Genomic DNA, 26876 nt, shown 5'->3' on the forward strand with positions numbered 1-26876 from the left:
ACTTCCTCAGTTGAAACTGCATGGGTGTAGTTGGGGAGTCTGGCATCCATGTCCATGCTACTGTAAATGAACTATTATCTGCTTTCTGCTATGCAAAGGTAGCAACTCTTATGGTTCTGAAGTTGAATCTCAGTGTTCTATAAAGCAGCACCTCCTACTAATGTCCCAAGTGAATACCTTAGAAGTGACTGAGCCAGTTTTACTTCCCTGGGACAAAGCACTAGCAACTGCCAAAACATAGAAGTGCAATCACAAATGTAATCAATGGCCACTTTTTGGTTACTGAAAATTCAGCATACCTGTAGGATTGTGTTGCTACTGTTGACTAAAGAGAAATGTATTAAAGAGAAATCCTCTGATTGATGATCAATGACTTCCTTGATGCATTTGTTGACTGCAATAAGTTGATATCCTAATTCTCGCTTAGAAGCAAAAGATGGTACAAATTTCAAGAGCATGTTGACTTTGATGATCACGGCTAATATCAGATGGGAATTTCTCCTTGTCTGCAAAAAGAAGTGGAACAATTACTGCTTTCCATAACAATTGTCGGTATATCACCCCTGTATACTTATATAACTCCAGATGTGAAGTTCATTGTGGCCAGTATTTACCACTCAGCCAATATCAGTAAAACTACTAGTCTGGTAATTATTATATTCCTTTTTGGAGGACTTTGCTGTAGACAAATTGGCTGCAGCTTTGCATTTATTACAACCCTTCAAAAATACATCATTGACTTTGACTGATTAAGAAGCAGAGATTTAATGTAATTAGTACAAGTACTGGAGGGGAGATGTGCTAGGTGGTGGCAAGAGTCTAGATCACTCTGAATGTGGATGCTAGGAGTAAAATCCTCAACTCATGTAATAAGTGTTTGTATATGTTCCGTAACCCAGAGGGACAGACCAAGTGCTGGAAAATGGGATGAGATGGATGGTTCATTTTTAAGCTGATACAGATTTTATGGGCAGGGCGGCCTTCTACTCGGGTTGGGAGCAGTAAATCTTTCTTCAATTTCTAAATATTCCCAACACCTGAAGAGGGCTATGGGGACAGGAGAAGGACGAACAGTATGTGAAGTACTCCTTGGGAGAGTCAGCACAAACACAATGGCCTTCTGCACTGTAATGATTCTGACTCGATTCTAAAAGTGCTGAGGACCAAATAAGTGTTACGCAAAGTTTCTTTCCTGTTTTGTTGTGCATTGGCAGGACATAACATAATTGTATAGCCTGCATATTATTTGGCATTGTGGCAGCCCTTAGGTACTCTTACTGGTCCTTCCCCATCAATTGATGAGCTAGTGGAATGTTGAATACAGTTGCCATGGTATCCCAAAATTTCCTGCTTTCACTTCCAGTAGGTAGCAGCCCACTCTCCATTCAATAGTCTGGTAAACAGATCACAGACTGCAGCAATGTACTGTTTGTGCAACATGTTAGCAGTAGAATTTGGCACACTTTCCACTCAAAACTGTGTCGGGAATAATAAGATTGATTATTCTAATGCACACCTTCATCATTATACTGCACAGAAGCCAATTAGGAAATATGGCAAGCATGCAGGAACAGGCAGGAAGTAACACTGCATGATTCACCTGCTTAGTAATCTTCCAATAGTGTAGAATGCAGGACTCCCATTGATATGTAATTCTGAGGCATATTTGTGCCCTTATGACAATTTTGTTGCCCAGGATCTATCCTTACTCCGTAGATCATTATTCAAGATTGAAATAAGATACTGAGCACAGTCTCCAAAGTATCTTGATTAACTACAGGTGTCTGGATCCAAATAATAAAATGGAAATGTGCATTCAGTGTTGCAAATCACATTAATTCTTTGAAAGTTCATAATGTCATAATGACATTAGAGTTTCTATTCTCTTCATACCATTGTCTCCACCTCTGGACCAAGAGTTCAAGACCAACCTTTTGCAGAGGTGTATCATGACACATCTGAACAGGTTGATCAAAAGTTGAGGAATCTTGTGGTAGAGTCCTTTACTCCAGACCAGGAAACCTTGGTTCTAATTCCAGCTGCTCCACACATGCGTGTTAACATCTCTGATACAGGTTGGTTAGAAAATAGCTATCTTATCATTTCTGTGATTTTCTCAACCACAATCATAGTTGCATCCTCTGTGAAAGGATCTGTGGCATCTTTTCATTTTCACCAAGTTCCTAGGGATTTTAGACTTTTGATAAGCATGTGTGCTAATTATTGGTAATTATAAAAATTAAATGCATATTTTGGTCACAGGATGTGTCATTGAAACATGTTAACCCCTTTCATTAAACAGATAACTTTAAATTCTTACTTAGACTATTGTCCAACTTCACATTAAATTTGGTATGTGACAGGGAGTTTTGCACAATAAATCCCTTAGAATAAATTTTACAATAAATTAAGCATTTATTCGTAAAATCTAAACTCTCTGTCACATACCAAATTTAATGTGAAGTTGGACAATAGTCTAATCATGCCAATCTCCATTAAGTTATCTTGGCTGTGTGTGTCCTTCAACTGATAATACTTCACGTAAACTGATATTCACACATACAGTTTGAAATTGTTTTTGAACCATGGATGGAATTCTTGCCTTTTTGTAATGCAAGAGCAATGTTCTCTCTATGCGTGATGCAAGGTCAGGAAATAATGGAATCAGATTTAGTGAGAAAGAAATAGTGCAATGTATAGCCATGGTACAAAGTGCTGTAAATGCATTAAGGTATTGTTCAGGACTTGATTGACCTTGAATGATACTCACTATCCTTTGGGAGCAGGTGGTCTCTGATCTCTCAAATAACATCTCTTAGAGTGCAGCCATTACCCAGGTTGAACCTAGTCCTACATTAGCCCATTGAGATGCAAGCCTATCAGATTTAAATGTAAGCATTGACGATTAAGTAAAGGAATAATTAAGAATTTATATTCGAGCTTAAGCCACAGACACACAAGCACCTTCTTGTGAACTGGTCAAGAAAGGAATTGTCAGAGGACCCAGTGGCAAATTGCTCACTGACACTTTGAGACAGAAGACATGGCCTGGCATTCTATGAAATATAGGCTCTTTCTTTCAAATAATACCTCACTGTTAGGTACAATGCCTAACAGACCTGTGCTTCATTTGGTTGACAACATATGAATGGCACTGAAACAGTATTAATGGACGATGACCTGACCAAACTTTTCTTTCATTGATAAGTAAGGTATTGGCACTCAAGGTCAACAATAGCAATCAGCAATTGGCTTCAAAATGCCATGTGAAAAACTTGCATTAGCACAACTCAGAAGCGCAGGGCCACACGTTTTGGCAACAAATTCAATGAGCTACTGTTAATGCAAAATCAGGAACCTGGCAAAGCTCAAGCATAGCTTCACGAAGAAAATAAAGCCCATAGAATAAAGTGAAAAAAAAAACAAATATATCTATCTCTGGAGCACACCAACTGTGCACAAAATCCTATGTTGACCATGAGGATGGGCAATGCCCACTGGAGGCTATTGATGAGGTATTAATATTTAGGCAGATGCAGTGCCAGCAGGAGAAAGTCGCACTTCCACATCCTCGCAGAACTCTCTGTCAGACTGAGCTGCAGAATTTGCATCAGCGCCAGTGAATAGGAAAATTGGGGCTTACCTCAACACAGTGTCTGACAGGTTTATGTCTTAAAGCTTTTTTTTTGGAAGCAATGCATCGATTTAGTGATGCTCTATTGGATGATAGTAACTTAATTTATTTCAGTGCTCAGGTTCATCACTGGACCACTGTCCTTCTGGCCTTCTTGCATAATTAAACTACACTGTATTGTTTTGATATGGGACTCATATGGACAATATAACATTCAAATCACGCAACCGCAGTTAATTCAAAAAGTGTATTTGTTTTAATGTGGTGCTATATGCAAATCCCAGTATGTAACTTTTGACATCAACTCCTTTCATTAAAGAAGGACTTTCAGGGATGCATTTCAACATTTTCTTACAATGTTTTCTGCATCTTTAACCAGCCCTGGGAAATCTAGAATTCCGATATGTAGCGTTCATGAGTCCTAGTAAGCAGTAATTTTAATTAGTGACCATTCTCCAGTAATTTACTGGACACACCTAGGCTATGCAGCACCATGAACAAACTTCATTGAAAAGGCTGTTGAATCTGATCAAGACTTAATAGTTTGCATAAGATCTATAAGCTTTTGGGCCTTAATTGTCCCTCTTCGTAAGGTTTAACTTTAAAATCTTATTCAATTTGCCTGGAACTCACCGTGTGAACCTACGACCACTGTCACTGTCCAACAGCACATTGAAACTTCCAGCCTGTTTTTTTTGTGGTCAAATTGTGCAAGACAGCTTTGCATCATCCTCAATGGAATACTGGTTCATCCAGAGCTGCTAAAGTTGGCCTCTGTACACATTTGGAACAGACAAAGAAGGCGCTATCTACTTTCTGGGTGTGTGCACAAATGTCAAGTGAAGATCACCTTGAAGATTAAATGTCTTGTCTACTATCATGCTGAGGTTTATATCTATAGAACAGTAGTCTAGCATGGTATAAATCCCATCAGAAGGGAGGCATGAGAATAGAATTGTCAAAAGTAATAAACAACATTAAAAAGATGCTAAATACTGCACTTTATAAAAGTGGGCCAATCACCTAAAGACACATATAAAACATTGTCCTTGTGGTTTCTGTTTTTTGCTTTAATATTGAGATATTATTCTGCGATGGTGCCACCAGAAACAAGCCTAAAATCATGCAAAGCTTCTCTTATTAAATGGACAAATAAACTAACAAATAATTGTTCAAATGCTTTTTCTTCTTGGAATTTCTACTTACAATCTTCGTTTCACTGAAAACCTGCATTGTATTCTAGCAACTTCATCATTTAAAGTTTATTAAATAAATAACATAAAGTCCACGTGATTGAAGGGATCATGAATGAATATTAAAGACACCAGAGGGATTGAGCAAGGCTGTCTTTAAGATATAAGCCCACATGAAAAACATTATCTTTTTTAGAGATTTGTTTCAAAATGCTTTCTTGATCATGGATCTACTTGCTATTTTATCCTCCAATTAGTGATTGATGAATTCATAAAACAGTAGGAGTAACTTGCATTGATATAGCAGCATTAATGTAAGTAAACGTCCCTAAGATGCCATTAAGCTTGAAATATGCTTTTAGGTGTCAAACTGTGGGTGTTAGGATCCATATATTGAACATAGAACATTACATCGCAGTACAGGCCCTTTGGCCCTCGATGTTGCGCTAACATCTATAGTAACACAGGACCCTGTTCTTTATAGGCAAAAGGAATTTATTCATATATTGCGTGGTAAAGGGTTATAGAAATGATTAATCACTGTTGCATTACCTGTGGGAATGTTGTGATCAATTAAAGTCCAATTGCCTGATCAGAGACTAGTCAGCTATTTATGATTGATCGTTAATAGTTCCAGCTGTATTTCCATGCCAGCCATAGTACAACCAATCAGCTCCCTCTGCTCATGCTGGATAAATTGCTGTTTCCTTTTCAAGTGTGATTCCTCATATCCTAGTCCTGATGAACGCAAAATAAAGATTTTGACTTAAGTATTTTTTCTAAGCAATGCTTAAAAAACTAGGAGGTTTTCTCTGAAAGTTCTAGCTAATCTCTATGCCTTGACAAAATAACATTATCTGTTCATCATTTTGTGTGGTCCAACTGTGTTGAAATTGATGACTGGATCTCCTTCAAGAGCGAATGGGCTTCAGAAAAGGATTTAATTGACAGTAAAGCATTTTGAAATGTCCTGAGTCTATGAATCTGCTATATAAATGCAAGTCTTTAATTTGAAAGCTGAACAATATAGGGAGCCTGAATAAAGTTTACTTCAAATAGTAGCCTGACTAAATGGTGGCTGGGAAACTAAACCTCAATGATAAGAAAATTATAGATATGATGAGAGCATCTGAAGTTTTATAATGCTCTTGGAAAGAGAAATAATGGCATGATGGACAGGGAATTTGTCTTAAGAACTAGCCATCCTAAATATAATTATTAAAAGTGTTAATAAGAAATCTTCACTTTAAAAAAAGCATCATTCATTGGATGGCAGTATCATTGGGAAGATTGGCATTTCTTGTCTTTCCCTATTATCTTTGACTGGGTGACCGTGAGACATTTAAGTGCCCTCTGAACTTGCCGATCAAGTCTTCAGTTATGAGTCAAACACCTTGTTGTGCATCTAGAATCGTACACAGGCCAGATTGCTTAAAGGTGGAAGAGTTCCTCCCCTGAAAGACATTAGCGAACTTTAATGATTTTTTTTGACTATCCAAGAAGCATGGAATATTGTTAACAAAATGTTTTATTCTAGATTTTTAAAATAACTGAACTTTTATCTGCTGTAATGGGATTTGAACACAAGCCTCCAGAATATCCATCCAGGCTTCTAAGCTGTAAATCCAGTAATATTACTACGATACAACCAGGAACACAAGTAGTGATTGGCTTAAAACTCTTTATTACCAAAATGAATGCTCCGCATCAGAAGGAAGTGATATCGCCCTGCAAGGAATGTACTGTGACTCAATCCTTATACTTGGTTTTAAATAATGAAGCTTGTTGTAAAGCCGAACAAGCTGAGAATCTGCTTTGATCCCATGGATTTAAATTGAGCAATTAAGAGGTCTCATTATCCAATCAAAACAGTTGAAGATTGCCAGAAAGACTCAACAAAGCCAAGATTTCCTTTGTAACAGATGCCAGAAAATGGGTTCTGGCAAGTTAACTTGGGCAGACATTCAAGGGGATGATTTCCTCTGTTATGTGTAACACGAATCTATAAAAGCTATTATTTTATTACATAGTTACAGGTAACACACTAACCTGAACCCCCTCACTTCTGTTCATGGAATTCCACATGCATTTTGGAAGTAGCACTGCTTGTACATGCCATTTGTCATTGTCTCAACTCTAATAGGAGATGAACGCATGAAATCCTTGAGAGATTTTTCAGAAGTAGCGGTCTATAGACCTCAACAAGAATTTGCGAAGCATATGAAGCAAGTTAAACAGAAACATACTTAATTTGTGGCTTACAAAGTAGCATACATAAATCACTCGTCAATTGTCAATGTCTTGTAACCAGATCCAAAGAACATTGATGGTGGCCTACAGATGTCTAAACCAAGTAGTATCTATTTATTCAAGCATTTTTTTGGGTATCGTGAACTCTCCTTTCCAATGTGGTCACCACATGGCCAAATTAAGATGAAGCTTGCACTTACATAATCCTTGGACCATCCCCAAACATTTTCCAAACTGTTTCTGAATTGCATTCATTGTTCGTAATTAAAAGTGAACCAATGAAAGCTTTAGAAGTTGGTGGTATGCAAAAGCATTGAGACTTGTTAATGAAGTGTGACTCAAGTTTTAAAACTAATCCAGTTCTTAAGGTAGGAAAATAGAAACAGGAATAAGGTAGGAAAATAGAAGCAGCCACATGTGCCTCTTCTGTTTTTATCGTTAGATCATGACAGATCCGTGTCTGACATCCATTTACTTACCTCTGTTCCATTTTCCATAAAATTATCGAACAACAAAACTATATTCCTCTCCACCTTGAGATTTTCAATTATCCTATTCTCAACTCATCTGTTGAGGGAAAGCATTCTATCCTTGTGTATGAAGAACTGCTTCTTGATGTCAAACGAACTCCTGGCTCTCATTTTAATGTCGAGTCTCTTCGTTCTGGATTTTCCACGAGAAAAAATAATTTATTTTCCCACTGTATCAAATCCTTTATTCATCCTAAACACCTCAATCAGATCACCCTGTAATCTTCCATACTCAAATGAATAAAAACTTAGTTTTTATTCTGGGGTTCTGCAGTGTAAAGAGGTAACCTTTTCAAATGGTTACTGCAGCCTCTGGCCTTTAGAAGATGTAGAAAATGTGGGTATTTTCCCATCTTACATACAGTGAAATCTGACTGGAAGAATTAGGCACTGAACAGAGCTAAATCCAATTTGAATCCCAGCGATTACATCTATATCATTGAAGTGATCCAAACAATAAATGTTACATCATATAATTCCTCATTTGCTTCCCTCACCATATTTGTGCTTGAGAAGCTGATGGTTACAGCTCTATAGGGAAACGTATGTACATTCCAGCAAAGGCTGAGGGACAATGGCCCATTACTGGCTACAGGATTTGCATACAAAACGCACATATGTACAAACACACGTACGTACGAACATGCACGCACACATATACTACCTTCACACATTTAATAGCTGTTGAGGCATTGTAAAATGTACACAAATCTGGTTCATTTACCTGGCTGAAACATTTTTCTGAAAAGGGGTCCACGTCACCGCTCAGCAGGAAGCCAAGTAGTCTTCACTCACATCACCTGCTGCTCGACTTTAAGGTAGTCAGTTCACATCAAAGGGGAACTGAAATCAATAGAAGAGAGTTGCTCTAATCTAACTGCATTCGCATTGGCTACATAAGAGCTACGCTAATGAAATACTAATAAAGAAAAAGAATTCACAAGTTCATGATTGAGTATTAGCCATTGAAGTGAAAAGGCACAGAGTGTCATGTTTCTCTGTGAGATCAAGTGCCTATAAAATCCTTTGAGGAGAATGGGAACCGGTGACCAGGGAGGTCAATGCCAGCAGTCTGATTCTGAAGGCCTGGCATCAGTGTCTCAAGCAGTTTAATGACTTATCACAGGTCACAGTTCATAGAATCCCTACGGAAACATGCCCGTCATGACCCAACAAGTCCACACCAACCCCTCGAAGAGTATCCCACCCAAACCCATTTCCCTACTCTATTACTGTACATTTACCCCTGACTAATGCACATAACCTACACATCCCTGAACACTATGTGCAATTTAGCAAGGCCAATTCACCTAACCTGTACATCTTTGGATTGTGGGAGGAAACTGGAGCACCCAAAGGAAACCCACGCAGACACAGGGGAAATGTGCAAACTCCACACAGACAGTCACCCAAGGTTGGAATCAAACCCAGGTCCCTGACACTGTGAGGCACCAGTGCTAACCACTGAGCCACCGTGCCACCCTAATTGATGAACATACCCTCATACCCACAGACAACCAACATCTCACATGCACTGTACAGCACACCAGCATTAGTGGTTCCTGAAACTCAAAATTGATGCCTCACATTCAAATGCAACTCACCTTCACTCACATCCCAATGGTGCCAACCTCACTCCTAGTTCCTATTTCTTCTGCTATTCAACCATGGCAGGCACCTCAACCAACACTTTGCAAAGCAATCATTGATGCTGTTCCCCATCTCGAAGAGGAAGATCACAGAAGGGTAGCAGGGGCAGAGCAGAACTGGCAGAGGGTCAAAGATATCTGATCCTCACACAGGAGATAGTTGTCTCTGTTATGGGACCAGTTGTGACAGAGTTACTAAGGTCGTTGATGTTTGTACAACTCAACTGAGACCTCCCACAGTTTTTTCTGCTCTCAGAAAAACAGCCCCACCCTATCTAGTCTCTCGTCATAATTAATTTGTTCCAACCCTGCTAACATCTTGGTGAATTTTGTCTGTATCCTCTCTAGTGCAATCATATCCTTTCTATCTTGTAGCAACAGAACTACGCAGAATATTTCGACTATGGCCTAACTAATGTTATATAAAGTTTCATCATAACCTTCCTGCTCTTTTATTCAATGCTTTGACTAATAAAGGTAAGCATCCTATATGCCTCCTTGTTCACCCGATCTGACCATGCTGCTGCCTTCAAAGATCCATGAACATGAACAGCAAGTTCTCTCTGAATCTCATTACTTTGTGGGTCCTACCATTCAACATCTACTCTGTGGCTTGTTAGTCATCGTAAAGTACAGAACCTCATATTTTCGGCAGTTAGGTTCCATTTGCCACAATGCAGTCCATCTGACCAACCTGTCTATATCATCCTGTAGTGTAAGGCTTTCCACCATGCAATTTACCACCCCATCAATTCTTGTGTCATATGCAAACTTTATCAGTCTGTCTCTTTAAGGGCTTGTGGAGAGAAATAGTAAGGACCATGGACTCATTTAAATTATTGATTCTATTCTGGACATGAGGCAAGCATAATTTTCAAACTGCTCAATTCTCACAATGTTTCTTCCATGTCTCATGTCCTTGTTAAGTATATCTGGATAGTAGTGTTAGTAATAGCAAGAAGATGTTACTTTTCATCTGAACTGACAAGAAAATATGGTGGACATTTTATATATTGTCATAAACCCTTGTCATAAACCATGATGTCAGGCTAATAAGTAGATCTGGTGCTTATCAACTCAAATTTGACCGGGATTAAAGATTCATGTTTCACTTAAAAGGAAAGTTTACTTATTAAAATAATGCCTCCCTGCAATCTTTGCAGCACATTGTTCAGATATCTTTCTTCTCACCAGATTATATTATGATCAGTTACATCACTGGAAGTGAATGAAAGTGAAGTTCAGGGAAAGCTATGGTCTGCGCTGATACTGGTTAGAACACACTTGCATCAGAAAGTTACTTGATTTCTGAAGAAATGTCATATTGGACTTGAAAGGTTAACTCCATTTTTCTGGGGGCTGCCACAAAGCTGCTGAGTTTCTCCAGCATTTTGTCTTTTTCCGCCCTTCAGCAAGTTTCACGACTTGGGGGGTTGGGGGGAGCGCAAAAGGAGTCAGACCTGCTTTGGAGTTCCAGCCTTGAGTTACTCAACAGTGATTGAAAAGATATGAGAGGGATATCTCAATAGTATGTTGGTTGGTCGTTTTACAATAAGTTCAGAAAGCATAAATTTCTCACTTCTGCAAGGAAAAAAATTTATAGGAAGAGGAGAAGGAGCTGATTTGTTTAAAAAAAGGCACAGAATTTCTGCTTTCTACTGAATCTACAGTTTAGAGTTAATGCTATAAGGAATTTCTACCAATTCTGGTCAAGAGCAATTTGACTTAAATGGCAGCCGAGCTCAGTCTCATGTGTTGCACGTCCTGTGCAAAGCTTTAGATGCTCCTCGCACTTTCAGTGATAGCATCTGTAAGATGTGCCAATGGTTTGACCAGCTTATGTGCCAGGTTCTGAAGTTTGAGCATTAGTTTGGAGGCACCGCAGTGCATCCATGGGAGTTACATGGAGAGCATGTTGTAGATATGGTCTTCCTGCTGCTTAATGAAGGGCAGGCAGGAAATGAATAGGAAATCAAATTCAGAAGAAGGGAGGTAGGCAGTCAAGAAAGCCCCAGGGTACATCTGACTCAAGAACAGTTGTTGGAAAACAGTATGAGTAATGGTTTCTTTGATAAGTGTAGCCAGAATCAAGTTGCACTAGGGGGAGGAGATAGAAAGGAAGAGTAATAGTGGTAAGTATTTCCATAATGAGGGGTGCAGATGGACTTTTCCGCAGCCATAGATGTGACTCCAGGGTTCTGTGCTTTGTTCCTTTGGGGCAGGGCCACTGAAAAGATGCAGGGCATTCCCAAAGGAGAGGGTGAATACATGGATCACATTGGTACCGTGACATAGGTAGAAAGAGAGGGATGAGATCCCACAGCAAGAATTTAGTGAGTTAGGTAGCAGATTGTAAAGCAAGATCTCAAAGGTTGGAATGTCTGACTTACTCAAATTGCCTCATGCTTGTGAGTATCAGAGTAGGATAGAGCATTTTAATGTTTGGCTGAAGAGCTTTAGATCAGTGAACTATTGAGTCTACTTTTGCAGAAGTTCAAATCCAAGCACAATGGAAAACCTATAGGGTGGAAACAAGCCATTCGGCTCAATATGCCCACACCGCCCCTCCGAACAGCATCCCATTCAGACCCATTCCCCTAAACCTTTCCCTCTAACCATACATTTCCCATGGCTAGCACACCTAACCTACACATCCCTGGACACTATGGGCAATCTAGCATGGCCAGTCCACCTAACTTGCATATCTGTGGATGTAGAAAGAAACCGGAGCTCCCAGTGTAAACCCATGCAACCACAAGGAGAACATGAAAAGTATCAAAGGAAAACTAAGTCAGTCTGGAAGGCAGAGCATATTGTTGGAAAGTGAAAGATGGGTTGGTATACCCTGACTAACACTGGCCAGCGTGCAGTAACCCTTTTTTAATTCAGCTGCATTACACAGTAAAATAGACAACGGGGGCAAGAGTCAGGAGAAGGGCCAACACAACAAATACTTTATCAAGGAAAAACAATATTTATCAGAATTGATTGAATACTTTAATCGAATGCTATTAAAGATGATTAATCTTCTGGCAGGACTCTTCAGTAAACAGTCTCAAATCTACACGAGCTGTATCCTTCTGACACATGCTTCTTAGGGTTCATTACACCCTATTCACAGATTGGTACCGCTGTATTTGAACTGTTAGTCTGAAAGGGTTGGCAATCCTTGTTCAATAAGGTTGGGGCAAGCTGTTCCTCGGTCTTCGAGTGTTGGCTGATGTTTCAGGGTCTGCAGTTGTCAATTTGGTCTTCCGCTCTTGTCAAGAGCTGGTTCTGGTCTTCAGGTCATCTTATCCTGGCCCCAATGGGATACACCCTAGAGTTCTGAGAGAGGTGGCTGAGGAAATAGCAGAGGCATTGGTTGAGATCTTTCAAGAATCACTGGAGTCAGGAAAGGTCCCGGATGATTGGAAGATGGCTGTTGTAACCCCCTTGTTCAAGAAAGGATCAAGGCAAAAGATGGAAAATTATAGGCCAATCAGCTTAACCTCGGTTGTTGGTAAAATTCTAGAATCCATCATAAAGGATGAGGTTTCTAAATTCTTGGAAGAGCAGGGTCGGATTAGAACAAGTCAACATGGATTTAGTAAAGGGAGGTCATGCCTGACAAACCTGTTGGAATTTTTTGAAGAGGTAACAAGTAGGTTAGACCAGGGAAACCCAGTGGATGTGGTCTATCTAGACTTTCAAAAGGCCTTTGATAAGGTGCCACACGGGAGGCTGCTGAGCAAGGTGAGGGCCCATGGTGTTCGAGGTGAGCTGCTGGGATGGATTGAGGATTGGCTGTCTAACAGAAGGCAGAGAGTTGGGATAAAAGGTTCTTTTTCAGAATGGCAGCCGGTGACGAGCGGTGTCCCGCAGGGTTCGGTGCTGGGGCCACAGCTGTTCGCATTATATATTAATGATTTGGATGAGGGAACCGGGGGCATTCTAGCGAAGTTTGCCGATGATACGAAGTTAGGTGGACAGGCAGGTAGTACTGAGGAAGTGGGGAGGCTACAGAAGGATCTCGACAGGTTGGGAGAGTGGTCCAGGAAATGGCTGATGGAATTTAACGTGAGCAAGTGCGAGGTCTTGCACTTTGGCAAAAAGAATAAAAGCATAGACTACTTTCTAAATGGTGAGAAAATTAATAAAGCCAAAGCACAAAGGGATCTGGGAGTGCTAGTCGAGGATTCTCTAAAGGTAAACATGCAGGTTGAGTCCGTGATTAAGAAAGCGAATGCAATTTTGTCTCTTATCTCAAGAGGGTTGGAATATAAAAGCAGAGATGTACTACTAAGACTTTATAAAGCTCTGGTTAGGCCCCATTTGGAGTACTATGTCCAGTTTTGGTCCCCACACCTCAGGAAGGACATACTGGCACTGGAATGTGTCCAGCGGAGATTCACACGGATGATCCCTGGAATGACAGGTCTAACATATGAGGAACGGCTGAGGATACTGGGATTGTATTCGTTGGAGTTTAGAAGATTAAGGGGAGACTTAATAGAGGCGTACAAAATAATACATGGCTTGGAAAAGGTGGATGCTAGGAAATTGTTTCAGTTAAACGAGGAGACTAGGACCCGTGGACACAGCCTGAGAATTAGAGGGGGTCATTTCAGAACAGAAATGCGGAGACATTTCTTCAGCCAGAGAGTGGTGGGCCTGTGGAATTCATTGCCACGGAGTGCAGTGGAAGCCGGGACGCTAAATGTCTTCAAGGCCGAGATTGATAGATTCTTGTTGTCTAGAGAAATTAAGGGCTACGGGGAGAACGCTGGTAAGTGGAGCTGAAATGCGCATCAGCCATGATTGAATGGCGGAGTGGACTCGATGGGCCGAATGGCCTTACTTCCACTCCTATGTCTTATGGTCTTATGGTCTTATAGTCTTATCGAGGTGGTCTTCAGGGCATGGTCAGTTTGATGATACTCACCACGAGGTACAAAGAGCTGGAGATGCTGTGCAGCTCAGCTGCCAAAGGGGCTCTCTAGGGACGCTGTTGAAGAAGATGCAAAAGCAGAGCCAGGCTGGGACTCCACGTTGCCCCTTTATCACTCTCTTTGCATAATCGTTTTGAAGATTCTGTGGCCTGTGTCCAATATTAGCAACAGGCAGGGAGGCAGCCAATGAGGTAGCTACTTTCTGCATTTGGAAATGGAAAAACATGGATTGAACCTTCAACTGTTGAATTGTGTCCTTGTTACGCTGTGCCTCTGGCTTCCGACTGAGCTGGGTGCCACCAGGTCTGTGTAACATCCTTCTAATGAAGCACTTTCACTGGAGGCATAAACAATTATTCATTCTGAAACAATGAGGGAATTAGTACCATGCTAGGCAGTTCCAGGCCTGCCTGGTTTCAATGGGGAATTGATTGTCCAAGGATAGGCTACATAAACACTGTCTAGTGTGGCTCTACAGTTTGCAAATTGCAGAGTTCGCTTCAGATTAAACTTGGTTTCTACATTTCACATTTTCATCATGAAAAGAAATCAATGTTTCTGTGATAATCCCGCAGGCAATGGGTCACCTGATCATACTATATCGTCAGGCTAAGGCAAAAAAGAACATGGAAATGCAGGTGCCATGTATATAAATGTAAGAAGTCTTTTCAGTAAGGAAAATAACCTGTAGGTTTTGGATTAATACATGAAAATGTGGTATAATTCCTGTCACAGAGACATGCTTGAGGGGAGGAATCTCACTGGCAGCTCAATATTCTGCAGGATGGAATCTTCGCGCAAGACAGAGAGGGACGAAAAAGAGGAAGTGGTGTTGCAATATTGATAATGAATTCAATTACTGTATTAAAGACAGGCTCCTTCTTAAAAGATTCCTCAACTGAAGACATATAGATGGAACTTATAAACAAAAAGGTCATCACATTTTCAGGAGTACAATTTGGATTCCCAAACAGTCAGGAAGAGGAGAATTCTTTGGAAGAATTTAGAGGTAACCTTTGTGAAACATGGGATTATGGGAGAATTTGGCAGGATAGATGTTGAGTGCTGTTTCTTCTGGCTGGAAAGTCTTCAACTAAGAGTCATTGTCTCAGGATTGTAGGTTGGTCATTTAGCAGAGAGCTGAGAAATAATTTCTTCATTCACAGGGCTGTGAATGATTGGAATTCTCTACAACAGCCAGCTGTCATCAGATAGTGAGTAAAGTCAAGTGTGAGATCAATAAATTCTTGGGCAGGAAGAGGCTGAAGGAATATGAGTATAGATTTGGAAACTGGAGTGGATGTAAATGTTTACTATGCTTTTATTGATTGGGGAACAGACATCAGTGGTTGTGTGGCTGACCTCTGCTTCCATCTGTTATGACTTGTTCTTAAAATTTATATATTCAGAAGTCGACAGGACACTCACCTGAGGAACTTTATTTTCCAGAGTTACTACCTGGAACTTGGAGTTAGCAGTTGGGATGTAAGGAACTGTACCAAACTTTGCATTAATTATCTTGTTGGATAGAAGCACGACAACAAATAAAATATTCTGGTTTTGAGTCATGAAGACCTTAATTCAAAAGTAGAGTGATAGAGTCATAGAGATGTACAGCATGGAAACAGACCCTTCGGTCCAACCTGTCCATGCCGACCAGATATCCCAACCCAATCTAGTCCCACCTGCCAGCACCCGGCCCATATCCCTCCAAACCCTTCCTATTCATATACCCATCCAAATGCCTCTTAAATGTTGCAATTGTACCAGCCTCCACCACGTCCTCTGGCAGCTCATTCCATACATGTACCACCTTCTGTGTGAAAAGGTTGCCCCTTAGGTCTCTTTTATATCTTTCCCCTCTCACCCTAAACCTATGCCCTCTAGTTCTGGACTCCCCAATCCCAGGGAAAATACTTTGTCTATTTATCCTATCCATGCCCCTCATAATTTTGTAAACCTCTATAAGGTCACCACTCAGCCTCCGACGCTCCAGGGAAAACAGCCCCAGCCTGTTTAGCTTCTCCCTGTACCTCCAATCCTCCAACCCTGGCAACATCTTTTCTGAACCCTTTCAAGTTTCATAACATATTTCCGAATGGAAGGAGACCAGAATTGCACACAATATTCCTGTACAGCCACAATATGACCTCCTAACTCCTGTACACAATACTCTGACCAATAAAGGAAAGCATACCAAATGCCTTCTTCATGATCCTATCTACCTTCAACTCCACTTTCAAGGAACTTGCACTCCAAGGTCTCCTTGTTCATCAACACTCCCTAGGACCTTACCATTAAGTGTATAAGTCCTGCTAAGATTTGCTTTCCAAAATGCAGCACCTCGCATTTATCTGAATTAAACTCCATCTGCCACTTCTCAGCCCATTGGCCCATCTGGTCCAGATCCTGTTGTAATCTGAGGTAACCCGCTTTGCTTTCCACTACACCTCCAATTTTGGTGGCATCTGCAAACTTACTAACTGTACCTCTTATGCTCGTATCTAAATCATTTATGTTAATGAACAAAAGTAGAGGACCCAGCACCGATCCTTGTGGCACTCCGCTGGTCACAGGCCTCCAGTCTGAAAAACAACCCTCCACCACCACCCTCTCTCTTCAACTTTGAGCCAGTTCTGTATCCAAATGGCTAGTTCTCCCTGTATTCCATGAGATCTAACCTTGCTAATCAGTCTCCCATGGGGAACCTTGTCGAACGCCTTACTGAAGTCCATATAGATCACATCAACTACTCTGCCCTCATCAATCTTCTTTGTTACTTCTTCAAAAAACTCAATCAAGTTTGTGAGACATGATTTCCCACGCACAAAGCCATATTGACTATCCCGAATCAGTCCTTGCCTTTCCAAATACATGTACATCCTGTCCCTCAGGATTCCCTCCAACAACTTGCCAACCACTGAGGTCAGGCTCACCGATCTATAGTTCCCTGGCTTGTCTTTACCACCCTTCTTAAACAGTGGCACCACGTTTGCCAACCTCCAGTCTTCCGGCACCTCACCTGTGACTATCGATGATGCAAATATCTCAGCAAGAGGCCCAGCAATCACTTCTCTAGCTTCCCACAGAGTTGTCATGTACACCTGATCAGGTCCTGGGGATTTATCCACCTTTAACCGTTTCAAGACATCCAGCACTTCCTCCTCTGTAATCTGGACATTTTGTAAGATGTCACCATCTATTTCCCTACAGTCTGTATCTTCCATATCCTTTGCCACAGTAAATACTGATGCAAAATATTCATTTAGTATCTCCCCCATTTTCTGTGGCTTCACACAAAGGCCGCCTTGCTGCTCTTTGAGGGGCCCTATACTGCCCTAGTTACCCTTTTGTCCTTCATGTATTTGTAAACACTCTTTGGATTCTCCTTAATTCTATTTGCCAACGCTATCTCATGTCCCCTTTTTGCCCTCCTGATTTCCCTGTTAAGTATACTCCTACTTCCTTTATACTCTTCTAAAGATTCACTCGATCTATCCTGTCTATACCTGACATATGCTTCCTTCTTTTTCTTAACCAAACCCTCAATTTCTTTAGTCATCCAGCATTCCCTATACCTACCAGCCTTCCCTTTCACCCTGACAGGAATATACTTTCTCTGGATTTTTGTTATCTCATTTCTGAAGGCTGCCCATTTTCCTGCCGTCCCTTTCCCTGCGAACATCTGCCTCCAATCAGCTTTCGAAAGTTCTTGCCTAATAACGTCAAAATTGGCCTTTCTCCAATTTAGAACTTCAACTTTTAGATCTGGTCTATCCTTTTCCATCACTATTTTAAAACAAATAGAAGAAGGCATTTGGGGTTGCTGGCCCCAAAGTGCTCCCCCACTGACACCTCAGTCACCTGCCCTGCCTTATTTCCCAAGAGTTGGTCAAGTTTTGCACCTTTTCTAGTAGGTACATCCACATATTGAATCAGAAAATTGTCTTGTACGCACTTAAGAAATTCCTCTCCATCTAAACCTTTGACACTATGGCAGTCCCAGTCGATGTTTGGAAAGTTAAACTCCCCTACCATAACTACCTTATTATTTTTACAGATAGCTGAGATCTCCTTACAAGTTTGTTTCTCAATTTCCCTCTGACTATTAGGGGGTCTATAATACGATCCCAATAAGGTGATCATCCCTTTCTTATTTCTCAGTTCCACCCAAATAACTTCCCTGGATGTATTTCCGGGAATATCCTCCCTCAGCACAGCTGTAATGCTATCCCTTATCAAAAATGCCACTCCCCCTTCTCTCTTGCCTCCCTTTCTATCCTTCCTGGAGCATTTGTATCCTGGAAAATTAAGCTGCCAGTCCTGCCCATCCCTGAACCATGTTTCTATAATTGCTATGATATCCCAGTCCCATGTTCCTAACCATGCCCTTGAGTTCATCTGCCTTCCCTGTTAGGCCCCTTGCATTGAAATAAATGCAGTTTAATGTATTAGTCCTACTTTGTCCCTGCCTGCCCTGACTGTTTGATTCACTTCTGTTCTCAACTGTACCAGTCTCAGATTGATCTCTTTTCTCACTATCTCCCTGGGTCCCCCCCCCCCCCCCCCCCCCCCCCCCCCCCCCCCCCGCCACCTTACTAGTTTAAATCCTCCCAAGCAGTTCTACAAATTTCCCTGCCAGTATATTCGTCCCCTTCCAATTTAGGTGCAATCTTGTACAGGTCACTTCTACCCCAAAAGAGATTCCAATGATCCAAAAATATCAATCCTTCTCCCATACACCAGAAGTGTAAGAGTCACTGAAAATTCAGTCAGAATTGGCAATTTGAGAATGCAGCTTGATGCATGTTTTAGGAAATACTTACAGAATTATCTATCATGTGTATCTAATCAGTTCCAAGATATATTTGTTGAGAATATTCTCTAGCTTTTCCAATTTTCCCAACATAAATATATATTATTTCTCATGACCATTTTCACAAGTACATTTTGCAAAGATTTCATTAGGATGAAATAGGATAACACAAACATGCTGTGTGGATTATGTCATAACCTTGCAGGACCCAACAATGTGTATAATGGTCAAATAAATATAGATAAAAATTTGGAAGTAGTTGAAATGTAGACAAATCCTAGATTTAAGCCAACTTTCTCACTGACAGAAAATGGGTGAGAATTTTCTCAACATTAGATAATCCCTGTGGATCATCTCACACTGGACCATATGCCATTAAGTCACTGATATTATTATGCAGGAAAATGTTGAAACATTTAGGAAATTTTCATCTGTAATTCCACAAGTACCCCTTCAGAGGCAATCCAAACAAAGATTTGATTTCCAGTTTCAACCAAGTATGTATGAAGAAAAATATTCAATATTATATTGCAAGGAACAAGAAGGAAAATATTTTATGTTGCTGGTAGTAAACATTTCTACACATTTCCTCAAACCAAAGCTATGTATTTTTATGAACTGAACTGGATGTACCTTTTAATGTGCGGTCAATGAAATGAGATTTTTGTGCCTGATTTGTCATTGTTAAATGCATTTTTATGATGCAACTATTTATTGGAGATTATGTCACAAAGCATTGGACAAATTAATGTTATTACTTTATGAAAACCTGGTGATTTCTTCTCTGTTGTTGAGGGTTCTTCCAACATAAATCTCCAAAGGCTGTTTTCACAAAGAACATTCACAGTGGACTACTGATAGGCATCAAGACTCTTGTCTGGTAGACATTAAGCAATTTTATTGTGGTCTCCATATATAGCTTGAAACAGACAGTATTCAACAAAAGGGGGACTATCTTAATTATAGATTTATGCACTGATAACACAAACATTCATAGCTCAACAGCTCTTTAATTCAGGCTTTTAACAAGGGTCAGCTTCAAAGCTGTGGAAGCATTTATGGTCTAACCTCATCAAGCATGTCTTTCTTTGTGATTTTATATTTAAATTAAGAGCACGGATGATCATTTTAGAAATGGCTAGCTTTGTTACTATTTCAGAAATGTATGTTGATAGTTTGCAATTAGGTCTACATGGGATTGAGATTATCAGAAACATAGAGTCAAATGAGAACTTAAAATGATTTATCTCAGAAGTGAGGAGGAAGGAATGTATAATGAATACATAAATCATATTTCAGAATTGCAATGATTGCCATCTTGGGATGATTTTGGTGATGGATATCTTGAAAATTCTTCTATTTGGTCAAATTATTTCTCAAATAATTTCAGCTGTGGCTGTAGGTCAATATTTGATTTCAGGTGGATACCTTAATCAACATCTTTCAGATGATGAAAGATAACTTGATACCGAATTGATTGTTGCATTCATTTGCATTGAAGCATGAGAATTTGTGGAATTGCATTATGTCACACTCTGAGGTGCACTGTACAGAAGAATGATAGGCATTTCAGAATGTGGGGATAAACATCTAAAAATATTAAGTAACTTGCCCGCCATGCATTCCTGAGGTACTGAATCCACTTAGTGCCCAGCCTCCTGATTAGCAGGTACACTCTCTGGGTGCTGACCTCCTTTGTCACTGTCATCCATTTCTGTTTTCATGGAAACACTGCCCTTCTCCTTTCCCCATCCTTCAAAGAGTTCACCTCGATGGACTACCAGCTAAAACCAAAAGGCTACCAGGTAGGGGACAGAGATGGGGAAAGGTAACCAGATCTCTTCACCATTCCTGTGGATGCTGTAGCCTGGAAAATCCAAGCACTGCTGAGCCTTTAAGAAGTATACAATGGATCCTTTCAAAAGAAACTTTTCATCCGACCAAACAACCAAGTCAAATTTCTCAGCTTCTCTCATTGTGGCAACACCCAAGAGGAAGGTTTTATTTGGCTTTTAAGGAAAAGATTATTAACTGACTGATTAGGTTTCTCAACCTTAAAGTAATTCCATTGTTGCAATGAGGATTCTGTTCCCACCATCCAAATAAAGCGACCAACTTGGGGGCAGCATGGTAGCTCAGGGTTAGCACTGCTGCCTCACAGTGCCAGGGACCCAAGTTCGATTCCAACCTTGGGTGACTGCCTGTGTGGAGTTAGCATATCCTCCTCGTGTCTGTGTGGGTTTCCTTTGGGTGCTCTGGTTCCTTCGCACAATCCAAAACTTGCAGTGGATTGGCCATGGGAAACTGCCCCTTAAAGTCCAACAATGTGTAGGCAGTTGGATTAGCCATGGCAAATGTGGGTATATAGGGACAGAGTGGGAGCTGGCTCTTCGGAGGGTGAGTGCAGACTCAATCTGCCCAAAGGCCTCTTTTTGTTTTGTGGGGACTCTATGAACTGAGGCTCAGTGGCAGCTGCATGTATTATATGTAAAACCCACTGCAGTAACTCCTCCAGGCTCCTCTGACACCATCTTCCAAATCCATGACCTCTCCCAGCAAGAAAGACAAGGGAACCTGACACATGGAAACACCTCCATCTGCAATTTCCCTTCCAATTTACACACAATGATGACTTAAAACAATATTGCTGTTCCTTCACTGGTGCTGTGTTAAAATCCTGGAACTCCCTTCCTCATAGTACTGTGGGACATCCCTACAGCATACAGACATCCCTGCAATAATCCAAAAAGGCAGCTCAGCACTATTATGACCAGGTCAGGTTCCGTAAATTGCTCCAGCATCAGATAGGATGACTCAAACAATTAAGCTCTCAGATGAGGAGGGATGAACAGGCTCCCTTTGGATATTCACTGCCCCCTCAGTTTCTCACAAGGTTACCTGAAAGGGATCAGAGACAAATGAACTGCAGCTGCTGGAATCCAAAATAGACAGACTGGAGACTGGAAGAACGCAGCAAGCCAATGTTTCAGGTATAACCCTTCTTCAGGACTGTTAATACCCAATTTGTTGACTTCTCCACCTCCTGATGCTGTCTGACCTGCCGTGTCCTTCCAGCCTCCTGTTCGTCTACTACCTTAAAAGGATCCCTTCCTTTGTGGATACCTTTCTTACAAATCAAATGAACATATGTTTTGAGAAGAGCCAATTTAATTAGAGTGCCTTGGATTAAACAAAAATGAACTTATTAATTACTAAGTGTGAGTTCAAATGGTAATGCAAAACATGCACACAGACAAATAAAGGCAGCACTGTGGCTCAGTGGTTAGCACTGCTGCCTCACAACAGCCAGCATTTGGGTTTGATTCCACCCTCAGGTGACTCTCTGTGTGGAGTTTGCACATTCTCTCCCCCCCCCCCCCATTTACGTGGTTTTCATCTGGATGGTCAGGTTTCCTTTGGCGATCCAAAGATGCAGGTTAGCTGGATTGGCCATGCTAAATTGCCTCATAGTGTCCAGATGTTAGTCTTTGGAAATGCAGGGTTATAGGGATTGGGTGGGTGCATCTGGGCGGGATGCTTTTTGGAGGGTCGGTGTGGAGTCGATGGGCTGAATAGCCTGCTTCCACACTGCAGGGATTCTATGATTCAAAAAAAAAGGTGAGTCTAAAAAGATAAAAGTTATAAAAAAGAGGGAGCAGTCTCCGAATTCTTTATGAAGAGTGTATAGTTGAATGTTATAGCCGTTGTTGTGGATATTACCGATTGCTCTGAGATTAGTCGTTGAACACTCTATTCTAAGCATTGTATATTGATTGGAAATTTGTCCTAACTTCTTTCAGCAGTGCCTGATAGGCAGCACTCAAAGTGAGAGGCTATCTTTTCATTTCTTTTTACATGCAGTGCAGGGGAGTTTTATTCTCAGAGCTGTGACTCTCATGGTACACGAGTCCCCACACTACTATTGTCAGGCCATGAACATATATGGTCCAGCACTGAATTTCACTTTTGACCACAGACCATTGTCTAGTTTTACCATGACGTTCACAATCTGACATATTCCCTGAAGATTACAAGTTCAGTATCGAGAGAATTTCGTCCTTTTGAAACTTAATTGACACCTCTTCAGATGTAACATTTCAGAGTTAATCAATCAAAACCTACATCCCTATTCTAAGTGATTAAAGACTTTACAGAAAATTAGGTTTATTCAATATATTGCATCAGTTGTGTGACACTTTGATCTTTTACTATAAATTCTGTGTCCTCAGATCCTGCCCCACTAGCTACCAGATGAAAGAGAAGCACTCCGAAAGTTTATATTTCTAAATAAACCTGTTGGACTATAAACTGGTGTTGTGTGATTTTTAACTTTGTACACCCCAATCCAACACCAGCACCTTCACGTCATCTTTTTCTCTTGGCAGCAAGTGAATTTACAGGTGCAATCAACTTTTGGTTATTTGGTCATTCTTCTTGTTAAAAAAAATGTAATTGAAATTCAATGTGTTAGTCAGTAACCCAGGGGTGCGATCCACGGTGTAATAGCACAGCTTGACCAGGGCAATTAGGAATGGACAATAAATGCTTGCTTAGCCATCAATACCCACGCCCACAAAAATAAATTAATTTGGAATTAAGTTTGTTTTGTCTCAATACATGACAATGGTTTTATTACATGAAATGAAGTAATCTAATCAAAGTTACTCTGTAAATGCACCTTTCTTTGGAATGAAATAGCTTAGCAAATCAAACAAGTTTTAAGTGTTAACTGGGTCCCTATTAGAGAGATTGAAGCTAGATCTGTTGAAGAGACACAAGCATCTGGTCAAAATTGAAACGAGACATTGGATTTTGAGTCAAATTTTCTAAAAATGGATTGATTAATGGAGAAACCAATGCAACAAATCCAAATGTAAAAATCCACCAGTTCTGAATTCAATAGGAATGGATATGCTGACTGGCATTTTCTTATTGTTCGTCTCCAACTTAGAATAGCCATATTGAGATGTTGTGCATTGTTGAATTACATCACTTAAAAGTGGATTTCAGCTTCAAACAGCTTTTCCATGGGCATTGCTGATAACTGTTTGAAGCACAACCAAATATAATGCTGAGAGAAAAAAATAACCTTGTTCTGTGTTTGTTCGATTACTTAGGATGATCCATTTGTCTGCGTCAGTTCAAGGAAATCCTATTATTTACTTGACCTATCCAAACTGTGTTTTTATCATAGAGTAATATGTAATCATGCCCCTGAACACTTACGAGGCCCTAAATTGCTTTAAAAGAAAACAGAGAAAGAAGTTGAAAAATAAATTGAGAAATCAGCCTTGAGCAGAATAATGTGCAAAATTGAAGTTATTTTGAGAGATGATAAACAAGATGGATGTCTTGTTTTGTTTTTGTTCATTCGAAGGATGTGGGCATCACTGACGAGGCCAATATTTGTGGCCCATGCTCAATTGACCTTGGGAATTGAGTTGCCTTTTTGAATCCTTCAGTCATGTGACAAAGATACTCCCACAATGCGGTTGCGGAGATCGGATATGGGTTTTTCACCATGAAGGAACTGTGATAAATTTCAAGGTGATGATGGTGAGTAATTTGAGAGAGAACATCAAACTGTTCCCATGTACCTGCTATTTTCATCCTTCTAATTACTTGAGTTCACAGGTTTGGAAGGTGAGGCTAAGTAAGCTTTGACAAGTTACTTCAGTGCATATTTTGAATAGTACACCTGCAGCTATAGTGGTGGTGGAGGAAGCGAATGTTTAATCCATTGAATGTAGTGCCAATCAAATGTGATGCTTTGTCCTGGATGTTGTCAGGTTTCTTCAGTGTTGTTGGACCTGCACTCATCCAGACAAATGGGATGTACTTCATCATACTCCCAACTTGTGTCTGGTAGATGGTTGAGAGCTTATCGACAGACAGGAAATGAGTCACTTGTGCTGAAAACTCAGCTCTGACCCTCTTTAGAAGCCAACATGCTTATACAATTGGTCCAATTCAATTTTTGTTCAATGGTGAAGAAAATGCTAATGGTGGGTTTTTCAGTTAAAAAAAAACTGGATCAAGCTTTAAACTTAGAACAAGAACATAAAACATAAAAGCATAAGAAAGAGGAGCAAGAGTAGACCATCTGGCTGTCCCAAGCATGCCGTACCACTGAATAAGATCATAGCTGATCTGATTGTGTGACCACAATTCCATTTCCCTGCCTGCCCCACATAGTTCCTCACTTTCATGTGAACTATCAAAAATCTATCTAACTCAATCTCATGTTATATTAATTGATCCACTATTTTCAAGGGTAAACAATTGCAAAGATTCACAATTTTCTACAGGAAGGAATTTGTCTCCATTTCTGTCTGAAATGGAAACCCTTTTTTCTGAAAGTTTGCCTTTTAATTTCAGACCCCCGCAAAGCAAAACATGTTTTCAGCATCTACCCAGTCAAGCTCCCTCAGAATTTTGCACGTTTCAATAAAATATCTCCTATTCTTCTAAACACCAATGAGTAAAAGCTAAATCTACTCAATCTTTCCTTTAAGACAAGTCATAGAGATGTACAGCACAGAAATAGACCATTCAGTCCAACCCATCCATGCCCAGATATCCCAACCCAATCTAGTCCCACCTGCCAGCACCTGGCCCATATCCCTCCAAACCCTTCCTAATCATATACCCATCTAGATGCCTTTTAAATGCTGCAATTGTACTAGCCTCCACCACGTCCTCTGGCAGCTCATTCCATGCACGTACCACACCCTGTGTGAAAAGGTTGCCCCTTAGGTCTCTTTTATATTTTTCCCCTCTCACCCTAAGCTAACCCCTTTAGTTCTTGACTCTCCCATCCCAGGGAAAAGACTTTGTCTATTTATCCAATCCATGCCCCTCATGATTTTGTAAACCTCTATAAGGTCACCCCTCAGCCTCCGATGCTCCAGGGAAAACAGCCCTCGCCTATTCAACCTCTCCCTATAGCTCAAATCCTCCAACGCTGGCAACATCCTTGTAAATCTTTTCTGAACCCTTTCAAGTTTCACAACATATTTCCGAATGGAAGGAGACCAGAATTGCATAAATATTCCAACATTGGCCTAACCAATGTCCTGCACAGCCACAACATGACCTCCCAACTCCTGTACTCAATACTCTGACCAATAAAGGAAAGCATACCAAACGCCTTTTTCATTGTCCTATGAACCTGCACTCCAAGATCTCTTTGTTCAGCAGCACTCCCGAGGACCTAACCATTAAGTGTATAAGTCCTGCTAAGATTTGCTTTCCCAAAGTGCAGCGCCTCACATTTATCTGAATTAAACTCCATCTGCCACTTCTCAGCCTATTGGCCCATCTGATCAAGATCACATTGTAATCTGAGGTAACCTTCTTTGCTGTTCACTATAGCTCCAATTTTGGTGTCATCTGCAAACTTACTAACTATACCTCTTATGCTCACATCCAAATTATTATGATAAATGATGAAAAGTAGCAGACTCGGCACCGACCCTTGTGGCACTCCACTGGTCACAGGCCTCCAGTCTGAAAAACATCCCTCCACCACCACTCTTGTCTTCTATCCTTTAGGGTAGTTCTGTATCCAAATGGCTGGTTCTCTCTGTATTCCATGAGATCTAACCTTGCTAACCAGTCTTCCATGGGAAACCTTGTCGAACGCCTTACTGAAGTCCATATAGATCACATCGACTGCTCTGCCCTCATCAATTCTCTTTGTTGTTTCTTCAAAAAATCTCAATCAAGTTTGTGAGACATGATTTCCCATGCACAAAGCCATGTTGACTATCCCTAATCAGTCCTTGCCTTTCCAAATACATATACATCCTAACCCTCAGGATTCCCTCCAACAACTTGCCCACCATCGATGTCAGGCTCACTGGTCTATAGT

The 26876-nt window shown here is 40.6% G+C and overlaps 1 long non-coding RNA gene across 1 annotated transcript in view; it reads left to right on the forward strand.

Moving 5' to 3' along the window:
• LOC148138639 (uncharacterized) overlaps window positions 1–26876 on the forward strand; it is a 151022-nt gene that overhangs the window by 45587 nt on the left and 78559 nt on the right. The window lies entirely within an intron of this gene.

The sequence above is a fragment of the Chiloscyllium plagiosum genome, unplaced genomic scaffold (assembly GCF_037043375.1).
Source record: "Chiloscyllium plagiosum isolate Xiang-an unplaced genomic scaffold, Cpla_swu_hap1 HiC_scaffold_39, whole genome shotgun sequence".
Taxonomy (NCBI): domain Eukaryota; kingdom Metazoa; phylum Chordata; class Chondrichthyes; order Orectolobiformes; family Hemiscylliidae; genus Chiloscyllium; species Chiloscyllium plagiosum.